Genomic DNA, 14529 nt, shown 5'->3' with positions numbered 1-14529 from the left:
CTGCTCTAAATTGACCTTCCTGCAGCTGAAAACCATTACCCCTTGTCCTGTTGCCCCTACTATAAAGCACCCCCATCTTTCTTAGAAGTCCCTTTTCAGTACTGGAAGGCTCTTCCCTCAGAGCCTTCTTTCTCCAGGTTGAAGCACCAGTATCTCAGCCTTTCCTCAGAGAAGAAATGCTCCAGCCTTCTGATCATCTTTTTGGCCCTTCTCTGGGCCGGCCCCGACAGGCCCATGTCTATCATGTGCTGAGCTGGATGGATGCAGCTCGCCAGGTAAAGCCTCACCAGAGAGGAGCAGGCCTGCTAATTGAACTGATGTGTGATAGCAGATGATTAAAATTTGATCACTGAGCAGTACAAAGTTTCTTTGCAATATTTCCAGGTGTGAGGTCAGAGATCAAATTCATTTCAGTAATGACCGTTACATTGGATTTTGTTGCTGGCAGTCAAATCTTGACAGAAGACTTAGAATACATTAAATGTTGTCCTCTCTTTTATACTTTGAACCCATGTTCTAAACCACATGCTTCCCATGCTAGAACCACACACTTCCCATGTGACAGTTTGAGCTTCCTGCTCTGTGTACAGAGCCACACATGGAATCTCAATTAAAAATTGCCACATCTGCCCAAAAAAGCCAAAACCAAGCACATATCTTTGTCTCTTTTTTTTCCCAAATTCTCAAAAGAAAAGCAGAGAATTGCACTACTGCTTTGTGACATTGAGGACTCTATATATCACCTTCAAAACACTTTATGAAAGGGGTTATAGATCACTGCTGTTTGTACAACCATGTGGGTATTTTCTGACAGTGTTGTGTCATGGAAAACATCCATGAGATTCTCTTTGCACAGCTTGGCAGATAAAAAAATTAATTTTAAGTACAAGAGTAAATCAAGCAGTTATAATGCCACAAAAACATTTATCTATGCACTGATGACTGAAATCTAACATAAAATTAATGCAGGCATTTAAGTAGTATTATGATTATGATAAATTAAGCTATGCACATCTTTTTCAGGAACATCTCAGAGAGAATTTTATGTTTCAAGAAAACCAGCATTAAAATGCAATTTTCTTTTTGACTTGCCCTTCAAGTCTCTGTTTTACAAGTTGGAGTCAATTTTTAAACTATCTCTGAATTTTTGGTGGTGAATCAATTATATAGTGTTCACACTGATTTGAACTAGGTATGAAGTAGTGAACTTAAAAATTATGATACACAGACATAGCAGTAACCACTTATGTTCAGAGAAAACAACTGCATTGAGAATACAGGGACTGGAACATTTGGATACCATTTTAGGTCATTATTTTACCTGGTTCTGATGTGTGACCAAGAAAAACCATCACATCCATTCCGTGAAGCACAGGCTAATTATTTCCACCCTGCCTTCCCTTGTGTGCTCTATTTCAATCCTAACAGCCAATAAATCAAGAAAATCCTCCCATTCATGTCTCCTTTCATGCAGTGTTGGCATGCCAGAATGGAGAGCATTGATACCTGCTCCAAAGAAAGTAGCCCCACTAGCTGGATACCTAACTGGAGTTAGATTCTTAAACAAAGGCAGTAAGGAAGCAAATCAGAAAGTCTCTGTAACCCCAGTTAACCCCAGGAAGAAGTCCTTGCCTTCCAAAATCCCTTCAGCCCATACTATTGTATTACTCTACCTGCTGCACTGGTCTAGATAAACCATCTTGGGATAGTAACCATGCGAACACAAAGCTATACACAAAATAAATTACTCCACAGCCTGCTGCATAAATATTACCTTTAGCCATGATTTCATATCTGTTAGGAACAGAACATCTTATCAGGGTGCTTTTATACATTTACAGTATTTTTAAAGCCCCAGCATTTTTACAGTGGGTTCACAAGAATTATTTTTTTTTTCTCCCAGAATAGGGGTAATATGTACACTCAATATCCCTTTTAAAAAAAAAAAATCCCAGAATTTTCAATGCAACCAGAACTTGATCATCATCTTGACTATCTAGAAAAGGTCTAATAAAACCCATACTGGGCAGAAAATGGTGAATTAGGAAAGAGAAGTTTCAAGACAAAGAAATAATTACTATGTCTAAAAAAGTCAGACTGCCAGAATACAGGAGAACACAAGAAAACCATTGGTAATTTCTTATCTTGTTCTTACTTTTCTTCTCCAAATATTTAGCTAATGGCCACTGAGGACAGAAGCCTTTTCTAGATCAATTTTTCCTGTGAGACTACTGGCTGTTGCTATATTCTTACTCTTCTTTAAAGTGATTAAAAACTGTAAGCCTCAGGAACTCTGATTTTTATAAAACTAATCTAGAGCTATTCAACATCCAACAGCTCAGGAATGCCTATTTAATAATTACATCTCCTCAAACTCCTCACTGGTGAATTGCTCCTATTAATTCTACCCGGAATGTGAACACATTAAGAATGCACAAGTACTGCACCGTGCCTGCAGTGTTCCCTCTCTTCTTGCCAACCTCCAGTCTGCATCCAATGCAGGAAGGATACCAAGTGCTGTACGTGAGGCTGTGGATGTACAATGAGTTGGAATGACCTCTGGATAACCTCACCCTCTGGACAATCTTCCACCATGCATTTTTGCCTTTGTGCTTTCACCTGTCTGCCACTCTGCATCCCAACAACAACAGTTAACAGAGGAGGAATATGATATTAATGTCATACTTGCTGCATTGCACTGATAACCCCCAACACACCTTTGCCTTCTTTCACTCCCTTTTAGAGCTGGGAAATGACTGCCCAAGAGCTTAAAGCTGCTCTCCTAATGCCTGCACAGCAGTTGGCACACTGCAGCCTTGAGCCAACTCCACCTAAATCCTTGTGCAGGGAGTAGGGATGCAGCAGCTGATGCTGCCAGCACTGTGGGTGCTCCTCCCTACAAGAGCAACAGCCTTCACCCACAGCCAGTGCTCCCCAATCCTTCCAACACACACAAGAGCAGAGGAAAAGCTGGCAGTACTGCGTGGTATAGTCAGGCTTCTGTTCCTGTTGACAAACTGTGAGAAGGAAAGGCACTTTTGATAAGGACAGGCCACAAAGCAATAGGCACAGAGACATACCACACTAACAAGCCTTGAAGAGGAAGCAGGCAAAACCTTTCGCCCTGTGGTCACAAAATACTTCCCACCACATACGGGTTTGCATGCCTTGCCCATTAGCCGAGCTGAATTTACTGCAGTCTTGGTCTCTTTTCCACCTTTCTGCTGGCACCATTCTGGGTGATTTTTGTTATTGATTTGGCATTTCCACTTATTCTTCTGCAGGCTATTAAAATGATTTTAATGCAGCTCATAAGAATCACACTGGAAAACTACTCAAGGGTTCAGAAGATATTTGTCTGACATTCTACTCCCATATTCCACAACAATAGTCCTGGATATTCTCCATAAGGTTAGAAGAGGAGCCTGCCAAATACTGAACTAGCCTGGCAGGTGGTTCAGGGCTATTTTTTCCACCGGGAGCTCAAAAAATACAGCAGACACAAATATTTCATGGGATATATTCACAGGTCACGCCTGACACAGGAAAGCATTAAGCTCATAAATTAAGCTCACTCCTTTTCAGTAAGCTCAGACTGATATGTGGCAGACTAAAAGCATTTGGTCTAGCAGTATTCCAGAACAAAACTAAACTAGAGATCCCTCAAAGACAGACACCAGGCACTTGAAATTTTTGGATAAATTTTATTTTCTCTTTTTAAATGTGCAGATAGCTTGACCTTTGCTGAGCCAGTTCAACTACTGGGGGAATACAGACATAGATACAACATATGGTATGTCTGTGTCTTTACAAGCATTAGAAAGACAGCCAATATTCACTTTCCAAATAAAATAAAATAAAAAAATTAAGATTATCTGTCACAAAACATCTAAGACCCATGTTATATGATCTTAAAATTCTAATATACCACTAGGGAATAATCTTGGTGGGAGGGCTGTGCATTTTTGAAGCCTTACTCTTTAACATACTCGAGCTTCAATTTTTTTCAGTAATATAAACAAAAAGCCTACATTTTGCTAAAGGAAAGCTCATAGTTTCTCACATGCTGGTGATACTTAGCCCAGGGCATTAAAAAAACCCCAAATACTGCATTAGTTGACAATGCTATATTTCAATATAATTTAATTAAAATACTAATCTTCAGGGCTGTAGGAATAACTAAAGACAAACCAAGGATAGAGGGAGAAGGGATATGAATCAGAGTAAGAACTAATAGCATAAACCCACATAACATTATCTGTGTCTAAAGGGCAGTGAAAATACTCAGCAAAACAATATCCTGAGGACACAAAAAAGAAAATCCATATAGAGGACAAAAAGATAATCAACAACAGCAACAAAAACGCAAAGGCAGGAAAATTCCCTTTATGGGCATCTCCAGTGACTTTTATTGAAATAAAAGGTGATTAAGTGGATCTATAATCCAAAGTGAAGTCTATAATTTTTCCAGTGCTTTCTGGAAAAAATCCAGCCCCCTTGAAAAGTAGGGAAGGTGAGCAGCTGAAGTGTTGAGTGTTAGAGGTCACTTCTGGAAAACCTTTGCTTGCATATAGCTGATCACCTGACAAATTGCTTTTGGAAATAGGCTCAGGCAACAGTCCTCCAAGGGGAAATGTGTTGCACATCACATGGCCATCATCAGTAACAGGTAGTAAGTTTTTACATTTATCATATGCAGCAAATTTAATATAAACATGGTTTTTCTATTAGGCAGTGGAGCAGAACATAAGTATCTCAGAGAAAACTGTGCTGTGAGCTCCTGTGATTTTTTCCTCATGCACCTAACACCTGTGATGAGCATAAGAAAAACCAACACAATATTCCAAAAAACCATGGGACTGTAGTAGCAAGATACCAAGCCAAGACACTACAAAATAGATCCTCAAATGGTTTTTTTCAAGCACTTAAAAAAACCCCAAAATTCCTTTATCCCAGGTACTTTGCTCCTCTGCCTAGATGTAGCAAAACCTTTCTCTCACATGGTTTCTTATGAAATTACTAACTCAGCTGTAAAAAACACCCATTGCCCACAGCACTAACATCAGTTTTTTGGTAAACAGAACATCGCAAGATTTTTTCTTGCTTGATCTTTTCTGTGATGAATATTGATAGGTACTTTTGTTCTCCAAATGTTTCTTTTCCTGACCTTTTTAAAAAGATTTTGGCAGTTAATTCAACTTCACTAATTATATGCTAATTTTTGTACGTGGTTTCTGATTTCATAGACAATTTCTACAGTTGCAAAGCTTGTGTTTTCATCAACAGATATTGCTGAATGCAAAATAGAGCTATATGAACAAACTGTCCTCCTTAATGAGCAATATTATCTGGAGAGAGCCTGCACAGAGAGCATAAGCCCCAGATTTCAAACTGCATTTGTTACAAACACGTTTACAGAAGTGCATGCTTAATTCCTATACAGACAGAGCTTTAAATCCATTAAATGCCTGAAGACAACTGAAGATGGTTTTTGGGGCCTCACAACAAGATTTTACAGTCTTTAATTTCTGTTAAGCATATTTAACTAATTTTGCCTATTAATGCTGTGTCATCTGGGAGGAAACTTCTCAAGCAACTCTCTCCCTATAACACCTCTGAGTTCTTTAGACACATTTCATATGCTGTTTCTGAAAACCTGGTATTTGCACTGATTACTCACCCTAAAATCTAAATTGGGAAGAACAGAGCCAGAGGAGGTGACTTAGATGTGCACTGAACTCAGAAAGTAACCTGAACAGAGCCATTGGTAAATGCTTGAAATACTACACAGCAAATATCAATAGCTGCAACATTAAGATAAAGACATCTTGGTGACCTGGGGGACAAATGATCAAGTCACACTGCTTGTAGACAGCAGTACCATTGTTTTCCAAAATTAGCACTACATATACTACTAAATGCAAAATCACCATGAGTGGGGATTAGCATCAGCTAGCTTCTCAAGAACAATTTTTCTACTTACACAGCAATTTAATAATGTTAATGGTGAGAGCTGCCATGACTATCAGCTGATTGCATTAACATGTACAAAACACCATAAAAATTTCATGCAACGTCTGTGTAGCAACAATTCATCATGGACATGTTAACAAAATCCATTATTTGCACCACTCCATCAACTACCAGAAATCATACATACTTTGCTGTTGCCAGCTTATTTAAAGTTCTCATTATCTACAACTAGCAGGTTATCTATATGCTCCTAAACACAGAATTAAAGCAAAGTAATATTAATTTTTTTAAAAAAAATTGGTTTCAGGCTTCATTGTAAATGCAAAAGTCACCCAGACCCATTCATATGCAAAAGGCTCAGTGTCATAGTTTCCAAAGCCCAGACATTAAGCCAAGATGAAGGCTGTCTTGTTAACCAGAATTACCTTAGGACAATGGGCCCTAAAAGCCATAAGAAGTTAAAAATATCATAGTAGTAAAAAAGAGGGATTATTAAGTTCTACATAAATGTACTGCTTCCACTGGATGTCCACAAGTCAAGGATGAGAGCATCCAGACTGTGACTCCTCATGCCACAAATCACTGTCTGTGTCCAGTGTATGTCTTCTCCCTCTGGGAAACCCTCTAGACTCCAGCAGAACACAAATTCTCTCGGTGGCACTCATGTAGGCACTGCTTTCTGCTACTCATCCCACTTGAAAGCAGTCAAATACATTTAACTGACACCTGTTTAAATTTTTTTCATCAGCTTCATCAAGGCTGAAAGTGTCACCAGAGCGTTCCTTTCATCACCCTTAACATTACCTACATGCCACATCTACAAGTAAGAGTTTTATCTCCCTACAAAAACATTTCAGTGACTTGGAGCTAAGCCTTACTGGAATAACAGTTGCAGTTTTTGACAACAATTCTATTGAGATTACATGAGAAATCTGAAAACAATTCCCTATCTCCCAAAGGCACACCAAAATCACCCTAAAGAAACTATCAGAACCAAAATGACTTATTATGTATGAAATATGCATTGACATTATTAGCAGACTTAAGACCGTTAAAGCTACAAAGTATTTTTAAAAAGACTATTTGATTTTCATGACTGTTCTCACTATTTTCCTGTCCAAGAATGAAGAGATATATGACCAAAAAAAATCTGTGATGACTCCCCCAATTCTTCTTCAGTCATCTCAAAGAGAAACAAAACAACATTTCTTCTCCCCCCACACCAAATCTAAGAGATAGAAAACATTAGTTACAAAAATCAGTCCAAAATTGTGGATTTTGCAGTAGTGAAACAGATTTTGCCATTTTTAATAGTGCTTAGAACACTTCATGTGCAGGGTCTTTTTTTAAATTATTTTGCTACATTAACACTTCCTCTGAAACCACATTCTGAATGTGCTCCATCTGATAACTGTGCAATGCAGAAATTATACACTTGGAAAACTCATTATAAGATGACAGCATTATGTTAATGTGTGCTAAAAATTGCTACAAGTTGTAACTTTAATTTTCCCTGCCTCCCCCCTCCACAAAAAAAAAAAAAAAAAGAAAAAAAAAAAAGTAAAAAAAAAAGTAAAAAAAAAAATCAGCATGCACTTAGGCATTAAGCATCTTTTGGATTTTTTTTTTTTGGTCAAGAAGTATGATTTAATAAAATAATACATTGTTGACTCACCACAGCATGTGCTATGTCTCATCTATAGGAAATAGTTCAAAGGCATCAACTTCATGCATGGGTTGCCATAGCTGATATTTGAGTCTGGCCTGCTGTTGGTACAGGTTTCTAATACTAGCCCTAAGCACAAAAAAAAGAGAAAGAAATATTTGGGGTTTATTTCTCAAGTCTGATTGACACAGAAAATTTCAGAAAACTAAACTAACCTGGAATATCAATATCTGCAGATTACATAACAAAGAATTTAGATTTTCCTCTGATAATACCATAATGCATCCCATTCAGGCAGTTTCTGTACCATAAATTTCCTTTCTTCTACACAAAGAAGAAAGGCAGGAGACAGAAAATAATGCAAAATGAAGTGCTGTTTAAATGGGAGAAGTGTGTCACAGTCATTCCCCCACTAGCGAAAAAAAAAAAAAAAAAGGAAAAAAAAATCAAGGCCTTAGTGCTCAAGAGCACATGTTCAAGACTGTTCAAATTTAAACAGATGGCACTAAAAAAATTCATAAAACTGATCTAATATAATTATTTTTGTTTCTATACTATCTATCTTTCTCAGGCCAGATCTTCAAATTTTTTCTTTGGAATAAGAAAGAGCAGAAACTTTACCTATAACAAGTTGAGACATGGACACAGTCACCTGCCACCAATACCTGGGGATGGAAATCAAATTTGACTTGTGATATTATTAACAGCTTTAAAAACTGTGAGATATGGATACATATAGGCATCAGGAAAGGCCTGTGAATTAATGCTGTTTATCAAATAAGCACCCTCTCAAAAACAAATAGCAAAGCATGTGACAAAGAAGGTCAACTGACAAAGCACATGCAGCTAAGAAACTTACAGAGAACCTCAAGAACTGTAGGAAAAAGCAAATGCTGTGGTATCAAGATAGTGAAAAAGAGAAGGAATAATCAAACATAGTGGTCTGGAACCTAACCAGTGAAAAAAACAACGTGATTACTATTAAGTATAAGGTTTGACCTGTATCCTAACATGCTTTCAAGTATCTGAGAACTAAAAATTTGTACTAAGAACAGAAAATGAAAAATCCTCACGAGAAAACAACTCCTTAACAAAAAAGAGCCCAACTCAGGGTCCTGAAATCCCATCCTCAAATTACAGTTCCTAATTTGCTGGGCTATTGACCTCTTGGTGGAGAATCCCGGTGAAGCAGCTATTGATTTGACTGGAAGGCTCTTCTGGACCTCCAACTTTTCCTGATTATTACCTCACAAAAGTCCTGAGAGAGTCCAATGTACTCAAAGATTTGTGTTAGATCAGGTCCTAACACATCCCAAATTTCCCATGTCACTGCTGTGATGTGAGCTGCACTCACAGGGTCATCAACATCATCTTGCTCTTAGATGGGAGAAAAGCCCAGAACCTGCCTAAAAACACAACAGTTGCTTTTCCTTTTTCTTTCTGTAAAAAGACACTGCCCTGTGCTCCAGACATAATCAGGAAGATCCTAGGGTACACTAAAGCTCATAAATTCACATGCTTCATGTAGAAATGAAAGTGAGAACATACCACCACCACTTATGAGTTCACACACTGAAACTTCTATCAAAAATCTCACTGTATAAAAGACCAATTAGACTGGAAAGTGTTGGGACTTGAATTCCCTGCCCTTCTCTTCTAACAACTAGCAAAGACTCATTCTAAAGCTTGCTAACAAAGCTGCAGTTATCAGGCTAAAACACAGTAGAGCAGCTCAAGAACAGCTGTGTAACTTTCAAAAACAGAGGAGAGGGGACCAAGAAATTCCATCCCATCCATTCCATTCCATCCCCTCTACTGTTTTTGATTTCTACTTTAATCAATGGTGGTCCTTTTATGAGGGTTCATTTTCCTTGAAAGTATCTTTCAAAACAGTAAGTGTGCAAGAATCATAGAAAAGGAGCAGTAAGTGTGCAAGAATCAGAAGCAGAATACAAGCATTGAAGGCCAGAATTTATATATATACATATTCAATACTGTAGTCCAATGAAGACTCTCTCCTTTACTACTGATGACATAACAGAGCAGCAAGTGTGGTGATTCTGCAATCACTAGGCTTTCAGGACATAATTTCTAGTAGTGCTATTATTGTAAGCTCAAAATGAAATCAATGGAATGGGAGGGGCTAGGGGCATGGAATGCTTGTGACAAAAAAAAACCAAAAATTTACTTGGATTTCAAAATTTATCAACAAGCTGGTGATATTTTCTACAATTTGGAATTGTCCAAGGAACTGGGTAGTATCTACTGAACAACAGCTTAAGAGATTGCCAATTTTAAAGCTGGAGGCCTTTCCCTAAATGCAGCTTTTCTCTCTTCCAAGTCTTACAAAAATATGATGTCTGCAAAAGCTATGCTAAAACCACCCTCCTTTGAGCCTGCTTTATCCCTCCCTTAAATTGGATGAATTTTACAATGAACTGTAAACTACAAGTGAACTTTATGACCTTCTCCAATACCATGGCAGTGAAATTTTGATAACTCTCTCTTTGCTTTCCCAAGCCAGATTTGGTACTGTAACACTGTTTAAAGGTGTATTGATCCAGTACTGCTAAATCGCTAAAAAACAGCTGCAAACATGCCAGCCACTGACAGCAGGGGAAAAAAACCCCAAACCTACAAGAAAACACTCATCCCTGTCATCTGCTCATAGAAACCTGGAGCTTTTTAACAATGAGAAGGACATTTTCCAAGCAGGCAGGCAGGCAGGCAGCTAAGTTAACTTATTTTTCACGGTAAGTGATTTCTGTCCTTATCCAATTTAGGAACATCCTTGTAATCCTAACACTCCTCGACAAAACCATAATTACAACAGGACCCTGAAAAATTATGCATACTCTGAAACAGCATGAGAGAGCTATGAGCAAGAGTGCAGTTTATTGAGAGTCAGGGAAAAAGAATATTCTTTGATGGCTGAGGTCAAATCACCTTTGTCGTTCACATCCGCATCCCTGTAAGACAAAGTCATTAGCTGAGCCAACTGAAAGGGTATTCCTATGCCACCATTCCAAGCAGGAAGAGAGCAGACAGCCAGAGGACCACAGAGAAAAATATTGCTCCAGTGTTCCAGACTAGTGATTACATAGCATTGTACTGAGAGAAGGTTAAAATAGTGGGGGTTTGATGCACCCCATTTTCCCCAAGGCATGGGGACCAAAGATAGGTTACACATGGGCAAAACCAAACAGCCCTTTGCCATACCTGCACCAGCCTATTCTATCTTAACCCCGCTCTTTTGCTAAAGCTGGGCTTGCAGGACAACCTCTGTGTCCTCCACCAAGCTGATTTCAGACTCCCCTGATAAGTTACAATATACTTATCTGCATTTTCTTCCCAATACATTTCTACTCTGTGCCATAATTTCCCTCAAAATTTGTATTTTCACATAGTGTCAGTGTGCCCCTGTAGAAGACTCTGGTAAAACTTAACGGTGAGCATATCAAAGGAGGGGAAAGTTGCACTGAGGATATCAGGAAGCTATGCAGCAAAAGGAGCCCATGTAAACAAGCTGACAATCCCCCAGCACACGAATGGTGTGAAACATGCCCATCATGGTTCACTGGGAGCACAGCCTGCTTATTAAACAATGCTGTAACACTTAATTATCCAAGGCAAATTTCTATTATTTCTAATAATGTCACTCTGCTGTAAAAAACAAAACATTTCTTCCTGTAGCAGTAGCTTTTTCTGCCAGAGGATCTCCCTGCAAAGCACCATTGATTTCACTGCAGCATCTACAGAGTGTTAATTCTCTTTTGCAAAATAACTGGCCCATAGCTTGCTGTAAACACTTCTCCTGAAAGCTCTTGTGGTTCTGTAAAACCCAATGGGCTGAGTTGTTCACTTGAATCCAAGTAATGTGGGAGAGTGATGATTAAAGGCTACTTTCTTAAAAACAACCCCCACCCCCACATCCTACAAGCTCTGTCAAACACTTCCACATACACACTTTTTTTTTTTGGCATTCAATCACTCCGCAAAAGGCCAAGACTTCTGTCCTCTGAATCTTCCAGCTCCTTGTCCTCTCTTTATTTTTCCACATTCATATTTTTTACAGCTGTGTATGGACCACATAATCCTCACAACATCCTCATCTTTCTCCTGAACTGCAAGCCAAGACACCTCCTTCCCCCCAAAGCCCGCAGGCAGCGTTAGAGGTGATGAGGCTGAGTAAAACCCCAGTGTTTACACGAGCCAGCTGGTAAAGCACCACCACACTGCCATCCACGGAGTGCCCCTGCCCTGCTCTCACGGCCACCGGTCACCCACAGCGCCCCAACATTAACGCTCATACACACCCGAACACAGGAAAATGATGCTTCTCTGGCCACAAAATGGACAGGTGCAGCCTTCCTGCTTCGCTTAGCAGTTTACTTCATTAACCTCTCTCTCTCTCTCTCCCCCTCTCCCCTGCTTTAATATTTTTTTTTCTCAAGCAGCAATCAATATTCATCACCCCACCCTGCGAAAGCAGTTAGTCAAAGAATATTAGCATCAACCACCTACCATTCCTTGCTTGCGAGCTATTCTCCTCGTCCAGAAACCTTTTCCCCAAACTGCGACTTTAGGTGGTATTTTTAAATCACATTCCAAACAGTGCCGAGGGAAAAAAAAAAAAAAAAGGGCTATTTATAACAATAGGGGGAGAAAAAAAATAAAGAAAGGAAAATAAAAAAAAGGGCAATTGATTTCAAGGTAAATCACTGTTTTCCTTTAAAGAACTGAATAAAAGCCTGGGGAAGAGGGTAGAAGAGAACAGAAAAAGGGGAGGCAAAATGTCTGATAATAATGAAATAAAAGGGGAGGGGGGAAGAGTGGCTTGCTGAATCACGCTCTTTCACTGCCTGGAAACCATTGTGCAGCGTGATGCTGGCTGTACCATTGTGGAACCTACCAGAGGAGACAGGCAGAGAGCTTGGGGAATGGGGCTGCTATGGCAACTGAAAGGAGCACACATGACGTCAAAGCACACAGAGGTCTCGCAGGGGGAGGGAGAGAAAAATCTAATCTGCAGCCACAGCCGCGGTATCTCCTGGAGAATCAGGGGATAGAGCAGCCAGCAAAGGGAAGCTGAGCAGCCTCCTGTAGCACTTACCAGCAGCAGCAGCAGCTCAGACATCTGCAGCACAGAGGAAAGGTGGTAACAGCAGTGTGGATCTACTCTTTTGTTTACATTAGCTGCTATACAAAGGCATAAATGCCCATCACCCCAAGAAAATGCAAACGTTTAAAATTCAATCAAGTTTCAGCCTGGGAGAGAGATTAAAAAAAATTATAAAATTACAACACAGCTCCTCCACAGCTATTGAACACGGCTACTGCTCGAATGAACAAACAGCACAACTCTTGGAGACCTTCAGAAGCCCAAGGACCTGCTAAAGATCTCCCCATCAGCAGTATGCTGTGCCCAATGCTAGACTGCCACAAATCCCACTTCTAAAAACCACCACTGCACAGAGGAACTATTGCATTTTTTGCTCACAGAACCATGCAGAGTTGGTGATGACTTCTGATGCCCTCCAGTTTTAAAACTGAGCAGATAACATTTCTTCTGCACATATCAAACTGCAGGATATCTTTTCTCTTCTGACATAAAACAGCAAAGAAAGTACACTGGAAGGCTACTACACTTCCATGAGATTTAGGCTGGGATAAGAGCTAGTCAGAAATATTATCATACAATCATAGAATGGTTTGGGTTGGGAGCAACCTTAAAGATCACCCAGTTCCAATATCCCTGGGCAGGGATGTCATTGATTTGACCAGGTTGCTCAGAGTCCCACCCAACCTGGACTTGCACATCGCCAGGTATGGGACATCCATTCTTTCATTCATCTATCCACCACTCTTAATATCTAACCTAAACTTGCTCTCTTTCAGTTTTAAGCCATTCCCCCACATTCCATCATTCTAGGCCCTTGTAAAAAGTCCCTCTCCATCTTTTCTGGAGGCTCCCTTCAGGTTATAGAAGGCCACAGTTAGGACACCCCAAAGACTGCTCCAGGCTGAACAATCCCAATCCTTTTTTTGCCTTTCCTCCTATTATGGTGACATTCTATCTTGCCAAAACACCCTTTCAAAGAACCAAACCATTTTCTTCAGAATATCAATTTCATTGGTCAAAAAGAACAACAAGGAACTCATTGCAGCTTTCCAGCCACTGGTCTGAATATTCCACACCCAGGAATGAGTTCCTGTGTGACCAGGAACTCAAACGCAGAGGTTATCTGACCCAGGCTGGGCAACTCTTGCTTTTCTCAGGGCCACCCAAGTGCCTTTAGCGACCCATACATCGACATACGGCATGACACACAAACATTTACTTTGTTTAACCTAACTACAGACAGAGTGAAGTCAATGGCTGTGATGGGCCCCTGAGCTATTGGTTGCCCATTCTTGCCTACATATATCACTCCCCCTTCTCCATTAGCCTGTTTCTTATTTTTCGGAAGTGAAGGTTTTTGTTTTGATTCATGTATCATTCCTGCACACATAAATACATGCATGAAGGTCTGAACACATTTAGTCTCAGTGAGAAAAAATTCTATAGTTCCAACTTTCACACAACTGTCTTTCCCCCCCCTCCCCCCCATTGACTTAACAGCTCTACCACAAGCCAACAATCACCCCAGAAAGTCTTTCCCACACTCAACATATTACTAAGGGAAGATGTGAAGATGTCCTGCCATTGTCACCAGTGCCCTGTGGAGGCACAAAGGGCAGCAGGGCACAACTTCCACCGCAGTTTGCAAACACCTGCACAGCAGAAACAAGCAATAGGCCAAATACATCTAATGTGTCAAACTACTGGACTCATTACTGGTCTTCTTCAACAATTCACTATTTTTAGGTAAAATACCAGGATGAAATTA

General features: G+C 39.8%; 1 protein-coding gene across 7 annotated transcripts in view; it reads right to left on the bottom strand.

The window, feature by feature from the left end:
* Nucleotides 1-12571, bottom strand: part of MAPK10 (mitogen-activated protein kinase 10) — a 146522-nt gene extending 133951 nt beyond the window's left edge. For 3 of the 7 annotated variants that reach the window (XM_038134862.1, XM_038134857.1, XM_038134863.1), the window contains exons 1-2: nucleotides 12164-12569; nucleotides 7649-7768 (exon numbers count right to left, since the gene is read on the bottom strand). The gene's annotated coding sequence lies outside the window, so the exon portion shown is untranslated. Of the gene's footprint in view, nucleotides 1-7648; nucleotides 7769-11955; nucleotides 12087-12163 lie in introns of those variants that run through there. The other 4 variants (XM_038134861.1, XM_038134859.1, XM_038134858.1 and 1 more) reach the window with 4 other exon arrangements.
* Between the last annotated feature and the right edge of the window lie 1958 nt (nucleotides 12572-14529).

Source organism: Motacilla alba, chromosome 4, assembly GCF_015832195.1.
Source record: "Motacilla alba alba isolate MOTALB_02 chromosome 4, Motacilla_alba_V1.0_pri, whole genome shotgun sequence".
NCBI classification, from domain to species: domain Eukaryota; kingdom Metazoa; phylum Chordata; class Aves; order Passeriformes; family Motacillidae; genus Motacilla; species Motacilla alba.
This window is presented reverse-complemented; position numbering and strand designations above follow the sequence as displayed.